The 24,006-nt window shown below is 37.2% G+C and overlaps 1 pseudogene; it reads left to right on the forward strand.

The window, feature by feature from the left end:
- The first annotated feature begins 8,606 nt into the window (after window positions 1-8,606).
- LOC122229463 lies at window positions 8,607-11,433 on the forward strand (annotated as a pseudogene).
- Window positions 11,434-24,006: the final 12,573 nt, after the last annotated feature.

Consider the following 24,006-nt stretch of genomic DNA (forward strand, 5'->3'; position numbering starts at 1 on the left):
CCTTCATTTATGAATTATTTGGTTAGATCAATTGGAACTCAAAAAGTTACATCAGAAAATATTACTGTAAAATAATATAAACAATAAGCTGAAATACATTTTTATTTTTATTTTTTTTATTTAAAATTTTTTTTAACGTTTATTTATTTTTGAGACAGAGAAACAGAGCATGAACGGGGGAGGGGCAGAGAGAGAGGGAGACACAGAATCGGAAGCAGGCTCCAGGCTCCGAGCCAGAGCCCGACGCGGGGCTCGAACTCACGGACCGCGAGATCGTGACCTGAGTCGAAGTCTTACGCTTAACCGACTGAGCCACCCAGGCGCCCCTGAAACATTTTTAAATGTTTTTCTATACCATTATAATTTTCAGTGTATTAGAGATATAATTATGTAGTGAGGAGTCTGTGCTTTGAAAAAAATATATCTACATGTTCTTATTTTTATTTTTGGATGTTTACTCGTATATGTATGCCATCATTTCAAAATATTTGTACTGGATATTGATTGCTTGCTTGGAATTCAAATTTTTAGGAAGAATGTCATAAGGAAACTTCCTGATTCTAAGAAAAGAATTTCTTTCTTTAATAGAAGGAGGATGGGTCTATGTATGTCTTTTCATTCTCCAAGATTTTTTTTTCAGGACGCTAGAAAATAAATCTTGGAATTAACATAATCTACTACCTATGGTCATTTCAGCACTTGAGCCTTACGTAAGAATTCAACCTGTGTGGATTTCAATGGCAAAATGAATTATAAGAATATAGCAATACGAATTTGATTAGCATAAAAGGGTTGAAATATTACTGAGAATCCGGATGCTGCTCTCACTTTACCTCTTGCCTGTGTTCATTTTTCCTCCTGCATGTGTCTCCAGCCACTGCCTTCTCCTTGTTCACTGGCAATCTGAGATCTCTTCTGTTTGTTGTTTAAATGATAAACGTGGTTACCAAGAGGGACCGTATTTACCTGTCCTCAGTTTCAGCCGCTCAGAAGGATACTGATTCAGAATCTCAGGTACACATGCAGATGATCTCAGCTTGTGTCACTTCTGTACTAATCAGCTGTAGACTGTGTGGGGACGTGACAAAGGTCACCTGCTTCTCATATACACATGGATCAAGGAAGGTGGCTAGTCACCAGATACGGTGCGTGGCAAAAGAATGGTTTGTGCAAACAGATAAAAACAAAACAGAAGAAATGACAGGTGTTCCCTCATACAGCATGCATTCTTTAAAAAAAAAAAAAAGACATTTTAAATCTTTGAAAACTCACAAACAAAAATATAAGTTAAAAACCATAATTGCCTCCTGGAAGTACATCCTGATAGTTTATGTATTGGGTAAAGAAACAGCCTGTTTCACCATAGAATTTACTGAGGAATTTCATGACGACCTTTGCAGACTCCTGAAAAATGATGGTATAGCTTTTCTCATCTGACTTTCTAGTGTTATGGATGATGTTACTGCATTTCTGAGCATGAGAAAACGTCTTTTCATTTCTGTGCGAAATCTCATTTGTTAATAATACACATTTCTTTTAGTAACCAAGTAGATATTTTTGTCATTGTTTTACTCACGTTTCTGTAATCATGTGTGCAAGTCGGGTTACTGTTTCCTTCATCTCAAATCAGTGACAGGAGAGTATTTCCTAAAGGATTTCACTGGAATATCGGACTCCTTGGGTCCGAGGTCGGTTTTAGTCGTCATCTTATGTAATAGCATTTGTTTCAGATAAACAGCTCCACTCCTGCCCCGCTTTTCTCACTTTGCTTTCGAGGTACAATTTTCACCTGTTTTTCCTCTGGCTTAACGGCCCCTTCTACCTCCATCCCCTGGTAACCTAGTTCCATCAGACACGGGATGTGGCTCCTGGGTTCTCATGTTTCTCTGCACTCGTCTTTGGTAAGACCACCCAGACTTTTGGTTTCAGCTCATTTAGATGTAGAAAATTCCAGAATCTGTGTGTCCCACCTGGTCCTTCCTTATGAACTGCCCACTATATCTAAGACATCTGCTAGTATATAATGACAGTATATATTTTCTCTTTTCTTTAATCCCTCTGCATCTCCCAGAGGAATAGTGATGCTGAGCAATTTTTCAAATACCTGTTGGGCATTTGTATATCTTCGCTGAGAAAATGTCTACTTGTGTGCTTTGCCTATTTGTTTAACTGAGTTATTTTCCTCCCTTGAGTTGTAGGAGTTCCTTACGTGATTTGAATATTAACCCCTTATTAGATGTATGCTTTAGAATAGTTTCTCATTCCACTGGTTGTCTCTTCACTCCGTTAATTGTTTCCTTGGCTGTGCAGATGCCTTTTAGTTTAACGTAATCATATTTGTCTACTTTTTGCGTTTATTGCCTGTATTTTTGGGGTCATGGCCAAAAAAACCATTGACCTGACCATCGTTAAGACGAATCAACATGTTTTCCCCTGTGTTGTCTTCTAGTGGTTTTTTGGTTTTGAGCCAACAGGGATGGCTCACATTTCCATTTCTTGTGTTATTCCATTGATTAAACTTTCAGACAATGATAAGGAATAATACCAATGACAGGAATATTGACTTCCTCCTGGTATGTCACAGACAAGGAAATAGAGGGACAGACAGTTGAATTAGTTTTTCATGACCACACTGCCTGTTTGTCACCAGCCAAGAATGAAATCTTGCTTATTGAGCTCCAAACTGCTCTAACTGTAACAAACTCTTTTTTTTTTTCCTTCTTTTGTACAATGCGCTTCTTGTAACGGGTTACAGATTACGAAACTCACAAGAATTCCTGTTTCATTTTCAAGAAAGAGTAAAGGCGCTTTTGGTAAAATTATGTGACAGTTTCACATTTTCATATGATCGTGAACTTCCAGGCAAGTATAGAATTCCTCTCACAGTCGACGTGTACATTATCTCTGTTTATTTGGTTTAAGCTCCTATTTTAAAATGAGACAAATGGTACCAAACATGTATCCCTTATGCAAGTAAGTGTTACAATCTTAGCTCCGTTCTGCCTTTGAAATGTTATTTCAGATAAAAAAAAATAGATTATTATTTTGCAGGGAGCAATTACCCACGTGAATGGCTTCTCTAACCCCGGTGAGACTGCCTTACACAACGTGAGGAGGAAAATGAGAAAACTCACCATTTGAACCAGTGAAGCTTCTATACAAACATCTTACTTACTGATGGTTAAGTTGTGGTTTTGATCTCATCGTTTCTTCCCATGTCAGATAAGACAATAGAACCTATTTTATTTTTGAGGCTTTAACATATCACAAAGACACGGACATCTATTTCATTTATAAGACAATATAATCTAGTTTTTATGATACTTTAAAAGTAAGTAAATTAAGTGGAAGTCAATATGATTAAGCACAAGTCCCAGCATAGTGGCTGACAAATGTTAGACTTCCAATAAATTTTAATTCCTTTATTTCCTTTCTTTTGAAACTTATACAAGATTTTTAAAAGAAGAAAATCATTTTTTTTAAATCATTCTGTATCCTGAAAGGTAACAGATATTTAAGATTTCCACTTGGCTGGAAGTTTTTGGAGATGGAGAATTGAACAAACTTATGTTTTCAGTTTGTATCTATAGGTCCAAAGAGCTTGGAAAGATTTACTTTCTAAATAGTTTTAATCTCTGATTGAGGAATACAAATCACAATGAAGATGCAGAGGATAAACTGCCCTTTACTTCAAATCCCTCAAGCTCTCAGTAAGCACTGTTCTCAGGGGAAAATGTGGAATTATTCACGTGAAAATCGATTTGGTAACGCCCGTGTGAGACTTTTTTTTTTCCAGAAAATAAGAGTCATATTTGAAAATATAAGTTAGGTTTTGAGCTCCAGGAAATTTGTTTATTTGTTTATTTATTGAAGTATAGATGACACACAGTTTTATATTCGTTTCTGATTTACAACATAGTGACTTGATAATTCTGTACATTACATATTGCTCACGGCCACATGTATAGTGACCGTCACCATACAAAGTTATTAGAGTGTTACTGGCTACATTCCCTGTGCTGTGCTTTGCGTGCCTATGACTTATTTATTTTATAACTAGAAGTTTATACCTCTTAATCCCCTTCACCTGTTTTTTTTCCAGCAAAGCAGTCACTATGGAAAACCACATGAAGTTTCCTCAAAAAATTAACAAATAGAAATACCATATGACCCAGTACTGTCATTGCTAGGTATATACCCAAAGAAAATAGAAGCACTAATTCAAAAATATATACAAACCTCTAGGTGTATGGCAAGATTATTCACAATACCCAAGATATGGAAGCGACCTGAGTGTCCAAAGATGAATGGATAAAGAAGATGTGTGTGTGTGTGTATGTGTGTGCATGTGAGTCTATAATGGAATTTTACTCAGGAAAAATGTTTTAAACCACTTCATGAAAATATTTAGCTAAAAGCATGTTATATTTATTACTAGGACTCTTGTGTTGAATGCTACATGAACTACTTTACATATATATATATATACACACACACACACACACATACTAAGTATATATATCATATAAGATATGAGTAAAGAGAAACCGTAAATGAGTTTATAAATTGCCATATACTGTGCCAGAAATTATGGAGTGTACAAATTACTGTAGTAAAACCAAAATTACTTTTCATAAAACTGGGCACATTTTGAAATAGATCCTATTAATTAGTTAAACCAAACAAACCATTAGCTAGATGCACAGAGCTGTGTTTCACATTTTAATCATATATCCTATTTGACTGCATTAACTACTAAATTAAGTTAACAATGGATAGTTAGGGACACTATGAAGATGTTGCAGTCCTCGATAACTTGTTCAGGAGACTATGAGCCTGTATGGCCACGGGCTGTGGGGTGTCCTTGTAAAGGTTCAGAGGAAGGCCTCAGTGAGATAACGCATCTCACTAATGGTCTGGCTTCAGGAGACGTCAAATATAACCAGGTAGAAAATATGGCATTAGAGCTACATTGACAGTTAAAAATTGTTTCCAGCAGGTAAAGATTTCCTTGGCCGAGTATTTATCATAGTATTTACTGCCACTCAAAGACGATTGTTTACTTCTTAGTTTATCACCAGTTAAGAAATGTAGAAATGGTTTGTACATATTTGACATCTGGTAACATTCTTAATGAAATCCACACATAAACTTGAGTGTTCAAGAAAAACATGGCTTTAGTTTTTTTTAATTGCAAAAAAAAAAAAATTTCCTATCTCATCACTACAGGTGTTTGTTTTCAGTTTGCTAAGATATTTTCTTTATTCTATTTGTCACTGGGATAGGAGGGGTGACTGGGAATTTTCTGTCTTAAAGAAAAAAAAAAAAGGCACCATTCTACAGTAAAATCAAACCAGTGGAACAGCTCTGCGGTTCACTCTGATAATGAGGACAGACACGTCAATCTGATAACAATTATAAAGCGGAAAAGAGAATATATGAGGTAATTTGGTGATAAAGAATATGCTGTGTCATTTAGAATGTTTTGTGGAGATCAAGGTAAGTTTTCAATTATGAGGGGTTAGTGTATGTGTTTGAGTATGTGTACAAACTTTTACAGAAGGATATGAAGGCTTAAGTTTCAGAAAATAAGGCATCTAAAATATAGATGCTTATAAGAGACTCTTAAAAACTGAGAACAAACTGAGGGTTGATGGGGGGTGGGAGGGAGGGGAAGGTGGGTGATGGGTATTGAGGAGGGCACCTGTTGGGATGAGCACTGGGTGTTGTATGGAAACAAATTTGACAATAAATTTCATATATTGAAAAAATAAATAAATAAATAAATAAATAAATAAATAAATAAAATATAGATGCTTATTCTCTTTTGTTAAATTAAGAAATATGTATTTTTAATTTTTTAATGTTTCTTTGTTTTTGAGAGAGACAGACAGAGCATGAATAGGGGGAGAGGCAGAGAGAGAGGGAGACACAGAATCTGAATCAGGCTCCAGCCTCTGAGCTGTCAGGACAAAGCCCGACGCGGGGCTCAAACTCACAAGCTGTGAGATCATGACCTGAGTGGAAGTCGGATGCTTAACCGACTGAGCCACCCAGGAGTCCCAAGAAATACGTATTTTTAAAGCACTCAAGTCCAAAATCCAAGCAGTTATACCAGTTAAAGCCTGAAGGCCGAGCTTTGTGCTCTCACCTTGAGGGCAGGTGAAGAGCTATGAAAACAGTGGCTGGAACAGAGTCACGTTGGAATTTCTCCTCAAAACCATAATAGCAAAACCAACACCTCACGGTGACACTCACGACACGAAACCAGGAAATGAGAGGAGAGGGTACAAATGCCTGGCAACACAAGCCTTGAATGGTACCAGCATCTCTTCAGGAGGAAAGAGGGACAAGCTGACACGTGATGGATGCGAGAAGTGGAGAAGCCCCAACTTGCCACCAGGCGTGCGCTGGAACATGGGCAGGACAATTTGAAAAACTCTACTGAAACTATACGTATTTTTTTCATATGCTAAATTGTGGCTAAATAGCGTGAGTCCATGATTTAAGATGATGTCACGTGAACGATCTGATGTCTATGAAGTCTGCAAAATCCCTCTACGACAGAACCCTACATCAAGGAGAGACTATCTGAAAGAAAACCTAAATTTATTAGAAGAGGAACGACAGGGGCAAAAGCAGGAGTTGGGTGTGTTTAAAATAAACAAAGGAAACTATTAGAAGATTTCAAATGGTAAGGGACCATAACATTAAAGAACTGATGGAAATTACAGGGAAGGCATTAGAGCCACGAGCCTAGAAAAACTCTTTGCACTCCTTCTTCCTCAAATACCATGAAACAAATTTAATGTAGAGAAAGAAAAAAGTAGCACAATGCAAATGATCACAGTTAAATACCATGCACTTCCTTTTTTTAAAAAGATATATTGAGAGGCGCCTGGGTGGCTCAGGCGGTTAAGCGGCCGACTTCCGCTCAGGTCATGATCTCGCGGTCAGTGAGTTCGAGCCCCGCGTCGGGCTCTGTGCTGACAGCTCAGAGCCCGGAGCCTGTTTCGGATTCTGTGTCTCCCTCTCTCTGACCCTCCTCCGTTCATGCTCTGTCTCTCTCTGTCTCAAAAATAAATAAATGTTAAAAAAAAATTAAAAAAAAAAGATATATTGACATAGAATAATGACCGTCTAGGAAATGGAAGCCCTCCAATGGAAGAACAGATGTTCCAAACAAGCTAAAATAAATTAGGAAAATGATAGAAGATAGAAAACAATACCATAAGCCCAAAATAAAAACTCAGAAAGGAGATGGTAACATATGGAAAAAGGATATGAAATAAACAAATAACAGTATTAACTGGGCACACAGATAATTTCTTTAGATTAAAAAAAATTAAGCAAAAGGAGACAAGCCTTTTAAAATCAAAATGAAATAAAGAAAGAGCTAAAAGGGATCCAACTGAAAGTGACTGGTATAGAATGGATGTAGGGACTGTCCAATAGACCTATAAAAAATGACCTCAAACAAAAACCAATGCAAAAAAACAAAAGTGATTTCTCAGAAAGTTCTCAAAAGCAATCTAATCGATCAACAAAACCCCACTCAGCTGTCTTCTTCCAGCACATTCTGGGGAATCATTGACTCAGTAAGTACAGCATTGAGTTTCCCTCCGTGTTGGTCACACTGCAGTGAAAAAAAAAAAAATAGCGTTCCATCCTTTGTGAGTCTCTTGCCTACTGCTGATGTGCTCTCATTTTTAACTCTCTCTGTAAATATTTGTGTCTTTCCAAGCATGATGATTTCCTCAGATGTGTCTGAGATAGCCAGCTACGGGCGGCCAAAGCTACTGCTACTTGGACACTCCACAGTATGAGAAAGAGCCCAGGTTTGGGTTTCAAAAACACTTGGGCTTAAACCTCATCTCTGGCTCATACTAAACATATAACTTAAGTAAGGAACTTAATCTTTCTAAGCCCCATTTCCTCAGCTATAAGAGGGCTTTAATGATATTTTACTCCATGGTTTATTGTGGGGATTAATGGGGCAGCATATGAAAGTGCTTTGTAAAGTAAGAGCGCCCCACAGGTTTAAGGTTACAGGACCACAGAAAACGTCCACATCAAATTCAGTGTGTCTGGTATGGAATTCATCTAACAGTCATTCAAAAAGCATTTATGAGATGCCGGTGAGCCCCCGGGCCAGTGCTGGTGGCTGCACCGCCTCTGACGACCCCAGTACATCTCCTCTCCCGTCCTGAGACTCATAATTTTGCCCAGAATGCTTCATGCACCCATCTATGCATTTGCAAAATCTCAGTGACACTTGGAGTCATTTCTTCTTCCTAATTGTCAATATCCAGTCAATGTCCTTCTGGCTTTCTGATGTTTGCTTCCTAAAGTTTCTGAATCTCTTCCGACATTTCCTTTCTTATACTTAGATCTGTTTAAGGAAACCAAAAATCTGGAACTTGGGCAATGTGCAATTATATTTGAAAATTGCTCCACTGTGTTCAAAATTAAACAAACATACTGTAAGTCTCTATTTTCACCAAAAAGATGCTAGAGATTATAGAGTGACTTACTTCAATGTATTTAAGGAAAATAGGCAGTAGAACAAGCTTACAGTGCTTTTAAGGTCAAAAGTCTATGGCACAATGAGCTGGCTAAGAAGCCTACATGTATGTATGTATATATACATGTATATATATATACATATATATATATGTATATGTATATGTACATGTATATATGTATATATACATGTATATATACATATATACATGTATATATACATATATACGTATATATGTATATATACATGTATATATATATACATATATATGTATATATACATATATATATGTATATATACATGTATATATATATACATATGTATATATGTATATGTATATGTATATGTATATATATATACACATATATATAGCAAGAGGATAAACGAAACATTAATACAGACAACTTTACTTGATGAGCTAAAAGAGAATCCTTTATTTATTTATTTATTTATTTTCATGCAGAAGGTGAAAACTGATTCAGGGAAAATAGAAGGAAATAGATACTTCACTTTTTCTGTGCTTGACAGATATATCAAGGTTAAATAAGACTTCTCTGTGGCATAGAGCTTTCATGAGCTTCAAAAACTGAGGAAGATGGGTGAGAAGAAGTTCTGTTTAAAATCAAGCAGAGTTGTCAGGGCACCTGGGAGCTCAGTCCAATAAGTGTCCGACTCTTGATTTTGGCTCACGATCTCAAGGTTTGGGGGTTCGAGCCCCGCACTGGACTATGCGCGGACAGTGAGGAGCCTCCTGGAGATTCTCGCTCCCCTCTCTCTCTTTCCCTCCCCTACACTCTCTCTCAAAATAAATAAATACACTAAAAATAATTGAACCGAGTTGTTAAACATCTCTTATCAGAACTTAGTGGAAAAAGGGAAATTAGTCTGGTCACATACACAAATGCACACATGCATGCTATCTTTTGCACTGGTGGACATAAGTCATCCTAGAGATTCGTTGGGGGCGGATATAAAGACCATACTGCCTCCCACCTGCTTTCGCCTGAAGGGAATGAGTCCCAAAAGAACCGTTCAGAGATGGTTGGAATAGTTCCTACTAGAATGGTTCCCAGGGTATCTTCATTCTCTGTGTAGATCACATTCTGGAGTTAATAGGAGTGACAGGATTAATAACAATAACGATAACAATAATAATATTAAAACAGCAGCATCAGGAATAATCTACAGTTTTCTACTTAATGCAACAAAGTTGTTGAGTTCCCTCTGACTGAAAAGTGGAAGTTTGCTTGACTCAAGCCACCTTGAAAAGGTCACAGTCTGGGAAAATATAAATTAACCAGACCGACCTCTGGGAGTAATAGAGAAAGTCATCAAGAACTATAGCCAGCTAAGTAGCAGGCCTAGATAATTTCACAGCTTATTCTACCAATTATTTAAGAAATATAATAAAATGTAATTCATTTACTATGGCGAGTGAATTATCTAGGAGTAAACATACCAAGAGATGTGATATATTTAAATAAAAATACTTTAAAATCTCGCTCTTCCTGCCATGAAGAACTGAAACAGAAAAAAAAAATAAAACAGAAAAAAATAAAAAATAAAAAAGGAACTTCGTTGTTTAAAAAATGAAGTTAAGATTACACTGCCATCACAAATAGCTCAAAAACTTACTGAATAGATTGATACCCTTTTCTGAAGCCAGACCTTCCCAATCTCCAAGTGATGGCAGGTCACCTTGCTCTTCATGTGGGAAATGTCATTGTAGAAGGCAATGGAAACAATCTTTTCCATGGGTCAGTAACTTCAGAGATGTCAACAAGGAAAAAAAAAAAAAAACAAAAACCAGCAGGACGGAGAGAGAACCATCGCTTCAAGCTCCAAAACAACAGGGCCTTTGGAGAAGTCAACAAAATACACACCTACAAAGCCCTCAGACCACTCGCTCTGTGTCAAGGAAGTTAAAGATGCTAGAATCTTCTGGGGAGGCAACCAATGGATCTATAAATGTGACTTAAGTTCAGCAAGGAACCTTCTGACATTCGTGCTACATCTGAACTATAGCCAAAGAAAATTTCCTTTGAGGGGAGATTTTAACTCCGTTGACTTGGAAGAAGTTTCTTCTCCAACTGATAGCGGAATGGACAAAAGAGACACCTCAACAGAGTGCCTTTCTCTTGACCCAGAAGAGCTAAGGAAGGCTAAGTCATAAACAATACTCCTGCTACAGAAATGTAGGTGGAGCCAGCCCTGAGCTTTTCAGGAACAGACAATAATGCTGAACTGAAGGGAGCCCTAGCTTTAGAAACCTGTGAAAAGCAAGATATAGTGCCAGACATGGACAAGTAGTTGGGTTCCCCAGAAATCCAAGTAGAAAACATTGAATGCACATGGAAATCTAGATAAAGTTAAATTCATTGAATATTACCTTCATAAGAAGAAAGAAGGGTCACAGTTATAAAGTTGCAGAAGCCAGAATTAATGATGGCAAAAGTATTGAGCTAGTGAGGGCACACATCACCCTTAGTAATTCTGTTTCCCAGGTAGGGGATTCATCAGCTGAAAGCAATAAAGAGCCAGATAAAAGCTGGGTGAAAGAGTGTCCCTCCCACAGCAAATGGCCTTCTTCTGCCTACAGAAGCAAATAGGTATAGTGTCCAGGCATCTCTTTAGAATCTCTTCTGGATCACAACTGCCGAGGTGCACAAATGGATAGTAAGTTTGAAATTCAGTTTTGGCTACCAGAAAGAATTCAGGTACCTACTGAAGATACACTTCTTTCAAAAGAAGCGAAAAGCAAGACTCCACTCACCTTTCTGTGCATTAAAGTAGGAAAGCCAATGGGAAAATTCCTTGTCACGCACACTGCAGCCATAGTCCAGCAATATGGCAAACGAAGAAAGTAGCCAGAGTATTGGTTTGTTGTTTCTCTGGAGAGCCTGTGTTAACAGCTGTCTGAAATATAAGAAGGTATCCTGTGCCCTGCTCCAGGAAGAGATGTGTAGTCTTGGGCTGCCCTGCTCTGGTCAGTGGAATAAGGAGTCAGAGAATCAAGTGGTGACGAATGAGAATTCCTAGAAATAATGTGCCCTGGACTGAGATTCTTTATCCATTTGAAACATAAGTTCTTAATTTGAAAAATGAGTCATTGTGGGTACTAATTGATGAGATTCCAAATGAACAAACACTTAATGAACGCATACATCCTGGCATGTGCTGGGCCAGTTCTAGGTAAATAAGACTGGGACTCTGCCAGGAGAAGCTTATGAAATCTGATGAAACAGTTTCTACCACTTTCTTGAGACTTAATAGGATTGTATTTCATAGATTTGGATAATGTTCTATGTAAAAAGAACAGTCATCTTATTGTTCTTAATACTAAGAGATTATTTCCTAATTTAGAAAAAACCAATAATTGCTGTTCATATGAAAACTTTTCTCTTTTTTATAATTAAAAAATAGCTCAAAAACACAGCACAAATAAATCACAGATGAATCATTCTTTTCAGTATCAATGAAAAATATCTCAAATAAAATATTAGGAAACTGCATCCAACTTCAACATGGTATTGATACATCATGACCCATTAGTATTTAAGGTATAATGTCAAAATGATTTGGTGTTAGAATATTTTACTCAATTTATTAAGAAATGAAAGTAAAACAAAAAAAAAAAACTTATGATCTTCTCGTATATTCAATAGGCAGTTTAAATTGCATAATATATTCTTTATAAAAATTCTTAATTAAACAAGAATAGATAATTACTTTCATAACAGATAAAATGAATTCCTATTTCCTTAATGGATGAAATAAAAGTTCCTATATTAACATTCTCTTAATGTTCTGAAAGCATATGAACCTTTAGAGGAAGCATTATCTTTAAAGTAAGAATAATAACAAAAGTACTTTCTTCCTTTCTTCTCCTCTCCTTCCCCTTCTTCATCTTCTTTTCCTTCCCCTTCTCCATCTTCTTTTCCTTCCCCTTCTCCTTCCCCTTCTTCTCCTTCTTCTTCTTCTTCTTCTTCTTCTTCTTCTTCTTCTTCTTCTTCTTCAACATTGTTCTGATATACAGTTTACTCCAGCTAGATAAGAATAAAAATGAAAGATAAAAATCTTAATGGAGACTTTTGCTTTCATAAAGAAAGGTGGAGTAAATGTACTCTTCCTAACTCCTTCTTTTAAATAAAACAACAACAACAAAAAACATGGACATTACACATAATGTGTAATTACACAGCAGCAAAATGTGGGTGAGGAGCTCAGAGTTCCACCTTTGCAAGGCTGTCATAAGGTGCCTCAATAACCTGACCACAGGGTATTAGAGCAGGTCAAATAGGGAGACAGAATTTTTGTCATCACCAGCCAGTGAAGATCTCCTTATAGGCAACACTTCTCTCCCCTGTGGAGTCCCTGGAGGCTACATGGAGAGCCTAGACTTCCACCCCCATCCCTTCCTTGCTAGATGGTGTTAGGACAGGCCTAGTGGAGAATCTGGACATCCACCGTCACCCCTCATTGATGTAGTGACACAGTGACAAGGCCACTTCCACAGTAGTATCAGTCAAGACAACCTGGGAAGCTAGAACATCCTCTTGCTCAGCAGTAATATGTCTCCCTCCTGCTTTGAGGTGTCAGCAGAGGCCACGTGGAGCTAGACTTTACCTCTATCTGCCAAAGACAAGAGAGTGTCCCTCCTCCACTGTCATTGTGGTATCAGAGAAAGCCACCTAAAACTGAAGGCTTAAATAAGATCCACAGTCTCATAACACAACATAGAAATGTTAGGTCTTCGAAAAGAAAAATCACTACATACCAAGGACCAACACAGTCTCAAGATCAATGTTAAAAAAAAAAATCTCAATTTCCACACTGAGATGACAAAGATATTAGAATTACCTGACAAGTATTTTAAAAGTAGTTATGATACAAAAGCTTCAGTGAGCAATTATGAACACACTTGAAACAAATGAAGAAATAAAAAGCCTCAACAAAGAAGTAGAAGACATAAAGAAGAGCCACATGGAATTTTAGGACTGAATAATACAATAACCAAAATAAAAGTTTAGTATTTTCAGTTCAGCGTCACAATGGAGAAAATACAGAAGAATCAGTGAACTAGAGACAGAACAGTAAAAACCACCTCATCTAAAAGAGAGAGAGAGTTGACTGAAAAAAAAATTTAACAGAGCCTCAGAGACCTGTAGGACTACTGAGAAAGACTTAATATACATGTTTTAGAGTCCCAGAGGCAAAGAAAAAACGTAGTACTGAAAAAGTACTCAAGGAAATAATGGGTATAAACTCCTCAAATTTGTAAAAAAACAAAAACAAAAACAAAAACAAAACAAAACAAAACAAAACAAAAAAAAACAACCCCATAAACTTACAGATTTAGGGAACTGAGCAAACCTCAAATAGAATAAACCCAAAGAAATCCAAGCCAATGGGCATCACTCTTAGTTTATTCTAAAATTTATATAGAGAAGGAAAGGACTTCGAATACTTACAACAGTCTTGATGTGCAAGAACAAAATGGGAGGAATCACTCTATTTAACGTTAAGGTTTACTATACAATTGCAGGGCTCAGGTCACGTGGTACTGGCCGAGGGATAGACACATAGATCCAGAACCAAAATAGCAAAACTATTAATAGACACATTCTTGTTGCATCTGATTTTTCTACAAAGTTGTAAAACCAATTCAATGGGGGTAAACTTACCAACATATAGTGCTTGAAGGAATTGGATATTTGTAGCCACCCCCCCCAAAAAAATGAACCTTAATCCCACACAAAATTAATACCTTATACAAAAATTAACTCAAACTAGATCATGGAATTAAATACAAAACTAAAACTTGTATGCAAAAATAGGAGGAAGTCTCTGCGACATGGGACTAGGCAAAGAAAGACCCCTTAGACTTGGTGGCAGGATGAAAGAAAATACAACCTATAGAGTAGGGGAAATATTTGTAAATTGCTTCCCTAACAAAGAACAAGGCATGTAGAATATAAAAAAGAACTCTCAAAACTCCACTGTAAAAAGGCAAACAATCCAACTAGAACAAATCAAAAGTCATGAAGAGACATTTCACTGAAGAAGATTCTTGGGCTGGAAATGAGCACAAGAGAAGAGTTCAATGTCATTCACTGTTAGGGAAAGGTGAATTAGAAACACAATGAGATATCACTGCACACCTATTCGAAAAGCTAATGTAAAAATAAAATTGTGATATCACCAAAAGCTGAGGAGGATGGAGAAGAACTGAATCACTCCTACATTACCAGCAAAAATGGAAAATGATCCAGCCAGTCTGGAAAATAGTATATCTGCTACTTAAAATGCTCAATATACAACCTTGCAATTACACTTCCGGGCTGTTATTCCAAGGCAATGAAGACAAAGAGCTGTACACAAATGTTCACAGAAGCTCTACCCATAGTAATCATAAACCAGAATCAACCCAGATGTCTCTCGATGGGGGATACAAACTGGTATATCCACACTATGGAATCCTACTCCACATTCTAAAGGAATAGACTGTTGGTACACCCAACAATTGAGATGAATCTCCAGAGAATTATGCTGAGTGAAAAAGCCAGTGGCAAAAAGCTTTTTACACTGATTCTATTTATATAATATTCCTAAAATGACAAAAGTACAGAAATGGACAAAAGATTAGCGTCTCAGTGGAGTTAAGGAGAAAGCAGAGGTAAGAGAAAAGTGGGCGTGTCTATAAAAGGGTACCTGGGGGATTCTGGTGTGATGGAAATCTTGTGTAGTTTGACTGTGTCAATGTCAATATCCTGGTTGTGATACTGTGTTATATTTGTGTTGGGTTTTTCATGATGTCACCATTTGGAGAAACTACAGGGTACACAGGATCTCTCTGTCTCTCTGTATTATTTTTTCCAGCTGCATGGGAATCTACCATTATTTCCTCCCAGAAAGTTTTCAAAAGTCTGTTAAAAAACAGCTTATGATTATTTTAAGATATTGTACTTTGCTTGGAAAACTATGATAAACAAGAAAAGATAAAAATGAATCTCAGCTCAAAATACAATTCCTATGGATAAAAGTTTATCTACGCATGTAGAAAAACAACAGGAAAATAGAAGATGAAATTCATATAATTAAATAATAGACATCACATCAAGAAACTTTTAAAAACACTCCCGAGGGACACAAAAGAGCACTAAGTAAAAAGTATATACTTGAAAATGAGATGTCAGTAGATCTTAAAAAACTATTGCTTAAATCAACCTCTATGTTTTATGTAATTCCAATGAAACTGACATTTGAAATATTTCTGAAAATGCTAATATGATTTTGGCATCCTTGGAGACAATACATAAGGATATCAAAATGAAGAAAATGAAGAAAATAGATATAACACATACTAAAGTGATGAATAAAGAGTTGCTAATGACATTTGTTTATTTTTTACATTTGTGTTTATTTTTTGTAATCCCAGTATAGTTAGCATACAGTGTTATACTGGTTGCACGTGTACATCAGAGTGATTTACATTACTCAGTGCTCATCACAATAAGTGTATTCTTAATCGCCTTCACCTATTTTGCCCATTTCCCTGCCCAGCTCCCCTCTGTCAACAAGTTTGTTATATATAATTGAGTCTGTTTATTTAGTTGTTTTTCTCTTTTCTTATTTCTTTTTAAAAATTTTTTAAATGTTTAGTTTATTTTTGAGAGACAGAGAGAAACAGAGCGTGAGCAGGGGAGGGGCAGAGAGAAAGGGAGACACAGAATCCAAAGCAGGCTTCAGCTTCAAGCTGTCAGCCCGAGATCATGACCCGAGCAGAAGTTGGACGCTTAACCAACTAAGCCACCCAGCTACCCTTGTTTTGTTTCTTAAATTCCACATATGAGTGAAGTCATAAGGTATTTGTCTTTCCCTGACTGACTTATTTCACTTAGCATTATAGCCTCTAGATCCATCCATGTTGTTGTAAATAGCAAGATTTCATTCTTTTGCCATTTACCTGTGGGTGCACTTAGGTTCCTTCCATATCTTACCTACTGTAAATTATGCTGCAATAAACATAAGGGTGCATATATCCTTTTGAATTAGTGTTTTCATCTTTGCGGGGGAGGAGGGAAATACTTAGTACTGGAATTACTGGATCCTATGGTAATTCTATTTTTAATTTCTTGAGGAACTGCCATAGTGTTTTCCACAGTGGCTGTACCAGTTTGCATTCCCATCAACAGGGCACGAGGGCTCCTTTTTCTCCATATCCTTGCTAACACTTGTTGTTTCTTGGGGTTTTGATTTCAGCCATTCTGACAGGTGTGAGGTGATGTCTCACTTTGATTTTAATTTGCATTTCTCTGATGATGACTGATGTTGAGCATCTTTTCATGTGTCTGTTGGCGTTCAGTATGTCTTCTTGGAGAAATGTCTGTTCATATCTTCTGCCATCTTTTAGTGGAATTATTTGTTTGTTTTGCTTTTATTTTTGTTTTTTTGGTGTTGAGTTGTGTAAGTTCTTTATATACTTTGGATATTAACCCCTTCATGGGTATATCATTTGCAAATGTATTCTCTTAATCAGTGGGTTCTTTTGGTTTTGTCGACAGTCTCCCTTGCTGTGCAAAAGCTTTATATTCTGGTGTAGTCCTAATAGTTTAATTTTACTTTTGTTTCCCTTGCCAAATGAGATAATATCTAGGAAAATGTTTCTATGGCTGATGTCAAAGAGATTATTGCCTATGTTTTTAGGTCTTATCTTTAGGTCTTTAATTCATTTTGAATTTATTTTTGTGTATGGTTTAAGAACATGGTCTAGTTTCATTCTTTGCATGTAGCTGTCCAGTTTTCCAAACACCATTTGTTGGAGAAACTGTCTTTCTCTCATTGTATTGTCTTGCCTCTTTTGTGGAGGATTGATTGACCACGTGTTTCTTTCTGAGCTCCCTATTCTGTTCCATTGATCTTTGTGTCTTTGTGCCAGTACCATACTGTTTTGACTGCTACAGATATTTATTACATCTTGAAATCTGGGATTGTGGTAGCCCCAATTTTGTTCTTCTTTTTCAAGCTCTCTTTGACTATCCAAGGTCTTTGTGGTTCCATACAAAGTTTAAGATTATTTGCGCTAGTTCTGTGAAAAACTGCTGTTGATATTTTGATAGGGATTGTATTAAATCTGTGGGTTGCTTTGCATTATGTATGCAATATGGGAATTTTAATATTAGCTCTTCCAATCCATGAACATGGACTATCGTTCCATCTGTTTGTATCATCTTCCGTTTCTTTCATTAATATTTTATACTCTTTCACCTTCTTGGTTGTTTATTCCTAATACATTTTATTATTTTTGACACAATCATAAAGGGAATTGTTTTCTTAATTCCTTTTTCTGCTACTTCATTATTAGTTCATAGAAATGCAAAAACTTTATGGACACTGATTTTCTATGCTGTGACTTCACTGAATTCACTTATCCATTCTAGTAGGTTTTTGGTGGAATCCTTAGGGTTTTCTATAGATAGTATCATGTCATCTGCAAATAGAGCAAGTTTTACTTCTTTGCCGATTTGAATGCCTTTTATTTCTTTTTCTTGTATGATTGCTGTGGGTAGGACTTCCAGTATTTTGTTGAATAAAAGTGGTGACAGTGGTCATTTTTGTCTTGTTTCTGAACTTTGAGGAAAAGCTCTCTACTTTTCTCCCATTGAGTACGCTAGCTATTGGTTTTCATATATGGCCTTTAAGGGTGTTATATGTCCATTTAAATGGATATATAGAGAGAATGTCAAGAAACTTCAGAAATAAACCATAATTCATTGTGAAATTCAATATATTTAATGGCAACATCTCAAGTTGGTAAATAAAACATAGATTACTAAATAAATTGTAGTTTTTGACATTATTTGAGTTGAAAAATGTATTTTAATGTCTAATCTAAAATACACATTAAATAAGTCCTAAAGCTACTATATAATTAAAGGGAAAGAAAACTAACATTAAAAAGCAATGAAATAAACGTAGAATATCTTATTTTAATTTGTGTTTTCAGCACATAGGCCTTTCTCGACAGCATATAAATCCTACAAGTATACATGAAAATAATTAATAAATTCAAGCTATAAAAATAAAAATTTGAATTAACAAAATCATGGCAGTGAGAGACAACTGATCGTTTAATGCTTGTGTCAGTTATTGCTGTATAACAAACTATCCCCAAATCTCAGAGGCTCACCACAGTAAGAATTTCTGTTTATGCACATGAGCCCCAGGGTCCTTCTGGATAAACAAATTTTGACTGGGATGCCGGGGCGCTCTGCTTTGTCCTGTGTCACCAGCTGTGCTTGAATGTTGGACATGGTTGAGCTCAGGTCTTTGCATGTGTCCACTGTGGTGACCAGGCTAAAAAGGACAATAGTAAATGGGAAGAACCTTCTCTAATTGTGGATCACAAAATGCTAGGATTTAAGACCAATCTTGTAAGCAAATTTAAATTCTCCACTCCTGCCACAGCTATGAACTCATCCTTGGCCAAAACAAGTCACACTGACAAGAACAAAGTCAAGGGGTGGAGAAGTACACTGTCTTATAATGCATCAAGGGCCAGGATTTTAATGTATAATACTATCAAAGAGAAGTGAAAAGTTAGGACTAATAATTCAATTTTTGACAGTGAGGTTGATATTTGCAATTCATATTACATACAAAGGGAAATTTTCTTGTACATAAAGAGCTTCTACAGATCCATTAGAATTAAGTTGAAATGCAAAAGAAAAATTAACAACGGATGGGAATAGACAATTTTCAGAAAATAAAGAGATACGCTTTGGTTTGGGGAAAGATAGTCTACCTCATTCATTATAAAATAAATATAAATTAAATTTGGCAAAGATTGGCAAAAGTTAAAACAAAATCACATTGTGTTAGTGAGGCATTCTTATACATTACTTATGGTCGTGAAAGGGCACATCTACAGGGTGGGGATTGCTATTTACGTATATATTTGAATGCCTATATTTTAGCTATATATTTTACACATATATGCTTAAAATGCACACCATCTTTGGGGCACCTGGGTGGCTCAGCCGGTTAAACATCCGATTTCAGCTCAGGTCATGATCTTGCGGCTGGTGAGGTCGAGCCCCGCGTTGAGCTCTGTGCTGACAGCTCAGAGCCTGGAGCCTGCTTCCCATTCTGTGTCTCCCTCTCTGTCTGCCCCTCCCCCACTTGCGCTCTGTGTCTTTCTGTCTTAAAAATAAATAAACATGAAAAATAAATAAAATAAAATCTTTGGGCTAACAATTCCATTTCTTTATATATATTTGTCCTATAGGTAAGTAATGGTGCCCGAGGTCATTCATGGCAATACTTTAAACATTAGAAGCTTGAAAACATCTAACTGCTGGCAGTGTTGGACTAGTGACATAAATGATGTTACATCTATACAACCCCACTCAGCCTTTAGAAGGGGTGGCCAGCTTTATGTGTACTGATGTGAATGATATCATCCACGGCACCTTAAGAGTGAAAAAAGCAAGAGGGAGGAGAGGTTATGATAGGCTCACATTCCTGTGGGAAAACAAAAATATAAAAGGGATTCTGTGTGGGGGAAAGTTGACGAATATTCAGAATGGTCTGAAGAATAGATAAGAAGTAAGAGTCGGCTCAAGAAAGGGAAACTTGGATGCAATTAGCAGCTGTCATTGACACGGAAAGGTGAAAAGCCCAGGATGGCATCGGTACCTATCCAGAGAGCAGAGACGGTGTTCGGAAACATTCGGGAGAAATGCATCGGTGTAATTCACTGCTCAAGATTGAACTCTGGAACATGCGGTAGCTTCCTGTTTCCTGCCTGCTTAAGCATGATCGGGCGGGTGGGGGGGGGGGAGGGGGGGCTTTCATACATTTCCTAACATATGGATTCACTAATGAGAATATCAGTTTTTAGGATGAAGATTTCTGCAGGACAATCATCCTCCTCTTTCATTTTCTTTGAAATTACCCGGAACTATTTCACTGATGTTTTCGATAATGATGACAATCCAGATTATAATAATTTCCTTGTTATCTTTCAGCTTCAGAAAATTATCTGCTCAAAAATTGTGTAATACTCTAATTCCTTCATTATAAATGTTATCTTCTAAGATGTCAAATAGAGCAATAGAAAGGAAGCCTTCCGAAGGATAATGTTTTTCTTGGAGAATTTCCCCTCTTCAGAGGTACTGACCAATTCTGGAAGAGGAGGGATGTGATAAACTAAATTATCTGGTATTTTAAAACTATAGTTTTTCATTGGTGTGCTGAAATATAAAATACATTTCACCCAAGCACTGGCTTTCTCTGAAGAAGTCATGTTTTTGAACACAATTTTGTCCTTATAATCTGACCTGGGCTTCTTTGGTGGGGGGGTGTCTTTTACTTTGGGAAATCTGAAGCAAGTTAAAGCAATTTGGTCTGGTTACTGCTATAACGGTCTCTTACAGAAAAGCTTAAGGAACACTCAGTTAATGTAGAAATAATGGCAAGTGGATGGTCTCAATTTTCCTGTGCATTCCGTGATAAGTCAACTTTTTGACCTTGAGAGATTTATTTATTGAAGCTTCTTACGCCTTAGTTTCCTCCTCTACAGGATGTGAATCGCCATCATTTCGTTGTAGGCCTTTTGGGGGGGGGGGTGCGAAATGAAAATCCTTGCCGCAGTGCCTGAGGAGAAAATAATCTCTAGATATTTTTAGTTACTTTTACTAAAATCCCTATTGAATATTACCAGGGAACTATTACGCTGTCACGTCATCCTTATCTCGAGAGAAAGGTTTGTAAATTTCAACATACTGAGTTTTGTAAGTGGTACTGGTCGTAACAAGCGACTAATGGACTCTGCTTTTGTAACATTCACACACTCTCAGTTTGGATGGATGGATCCATGGATTCGAAGACAGATACTAGCTATTAAATCGGTAAACTAGTACCCACTGTAATGTTTATATTGTATCTCCCCAGCTATCATTTCCAATATTTCCTCTTCTGCTAATACGCTGATCCATTATCTGAATTAAACCCCTACTGGAAGTGAACACGGGTAAGAACAGGATGTCCACATTACAGCTTTCCACGAAAGAAATAAAAACGGTTTATCTTCTTTCGCTTTCTTCGAAAATGACGATTTATTTGAATTTCAGTCTACTCGTGATTTTGAGCAACAAACGGTCTTACAAGCAATTTCGTCAAATGACGGAATGCGCTTAATGGAGAATTCTGGCTTTAAAAAGAGGCAAGAGGGGTGCCTGGGTGGCTCAGTCGGTTAAGCGTCCAACGTCGGCTCAGTTCATGATCTCCAGGTTTGTGAGTTCGAGCCCCGCCTCGGGCTCTGTGCTGACAGCTCGGAGCCCGGAGCCTGCTTCGGATTCCGCCTCTCCTCCTCTCTGTGCCCCTCCCGTGCTCATGCTCTGTGTCTGTCTCTCAATAATAAAGAAACGTCAAAAAAATTAAAAAAAAAAAAAGAGGCAAGATGTTTTAGAAAGAGCATCGACATGAAGGGATATATATAATAAGAAAGTTAACACTGCACTAGCTGCAATTATCAGCCAGTAGCAATGGGAGACATTTCTGTTCAGGTAATTCCGTAATTCATCTAACTGTAAGAATGCATCCAAAGCAGAACAATGTGTTTCAGCGTTGTGATGTACATTCCTTTTTATGCCTGTTATTATATCTAAGACTTATTAAAAAATTAGTGGCCATTATTATGCATTCAATGGGAAACTGAATTTGATGAACTTTCAGGGTTAAAAGTTTGCTCAGTTTCCTGAAAGGAAGTTACAACTGAACAGAATATGGAGATTTTTATTTGCATCTGCATAATTAAATGATGAAAATTAGGTGGGTATTAATTAATTAATTAATTAATTGGAGGAAAATTGTTTTAGTTTTTTTTTTTAATTTTTTTAATGTTTATTTATTTTTGAGAAAGACAGAGACAGAATGCGAGTGGGTTAGGGGCAGAGAGAGAGGGAGATACAGAATCCGAAGCAGGCTCCAGGCTCTGAGCTGTCAGCACAGAGCCTGACACGGGGCTTGAACTCACGAGCTGTGAGATCATGACCTGAGCCAAAGTCGGACGCTCAACCGACTGAGCCACCCAGGCGCCCCAATAGTTTTAGTTTAAACCGTATTTAAAACCACCTTGAAAAATGATCATAATATATAAGAACTTTAATCATAATCTGAACTCCAGAAGCACCAAGAAGAAAAGCATTTTATTTGCTCCAGAGTTTACTAGTAAATGCAAAAAGTTATTATAATGTCATTTAAATCTTTTTTTCTATATGATTCAGAACAGATGACATTACATTTATACGATCTTCTTTTTTTAAAAAATGTGCATTTACTCATGCCAGTCAGAGTGGCTAAAATGAACAAATCAGGAGACTATAGACGCTGGAGATGATGTGGAGAAACGGGAACCTGTTTCATGCACTGTTGGTGGGAAAGCAAACTGGTGCAGCCGCTCTGGAAAACAGTGTGGAGGTTCCTCAAAAAATTAAAAATAGACCTACCCTATGACCCAGCAATAGCACTGCTAGGAATTTACCCAAGGGATACAGGAGTACTGATGCATAGGGGCACTCGTACCCCAATGTTTATAGCAGCACTTTCAACAATAGCCAAATTATGGAAAGAGCCTAACTGTCCATCAACTGACAAATGGATACAGAAATTGTGGTTTATATACACAATGGAGTACTACATGGCAATGAGAAAGAATGAAATATGACCTTTTATAGCAAGGTGGATGGAACTGGAGAGTGTGATGCTAAGTGAAATAAGTCATACAGAGAGCAGACAGATACCATGTTTTCACTCTTATGTGGATCCTGAGAAACTTACCAGAAGACCATGGGGGAGGGGAAGGAAAAAAAAAAGGTTAGAGAGGGAGGGAGGCAAACCATAAGAGACTCTTAAAAACTGAGAACAACCTGAGGGTTGATGGGGGGTGGGAGGGACAGGAGGGTGGGTGATGGGTATTGAGGAGGGCACCTGTTGGGATGAGCACTGGGTGTTGTATGGAAACAAATTTGCCAATAAATTTCATAATGAAAATAAATAAATCAATAAATAAATAAATAAATAAAGTGCATTTATTTATTTTTTTTGGGAGGAAGGGACAGAGAGAGAGGGAGAGAATCCCAACTAGGCTGTGCTCTGTCAGTGCAGAGCCTGACAGGGGGCTCAGTCTTATGAACCTGAGATCATAACCTGAGCCAAAATCAAGAGTCTGGCTGGGGCACCTGGGTGGCTTAGTCGATTAAGCGTCTGACTTCAGTTCAGGTCATGATCTCACAGTTCATGGGTTTGAGCCCTGTGTTGGGCTCTGTGCTGACAACTCAGAGCCTGGAGCCTGCTTCGGATTCTGTGTCTCCCTCTCTCTCTCTCCCTCAAAAATAAATAAATTTAAAAAAAAAGAAGAGTCAGGCTTAACTGACTGAACCACCCAGAAGCCTCTCTCTAATATGATCTTAACATATAAT

Source organism: Panthera leo, chromosome A1 (assembly GCF_018350215.1).
Source record: "Panthera leo isolate Ple1 chromosome A1, P.leo_Ple1_pat1.1, whole genome shotgun sequence".
NCBI classification, from domain to species: domain Eukaryota; kingdom Metazoa; phylum Chordata; class Mammalia; order Carnivora; family Felidae; genus Panthera; species Panthera leo.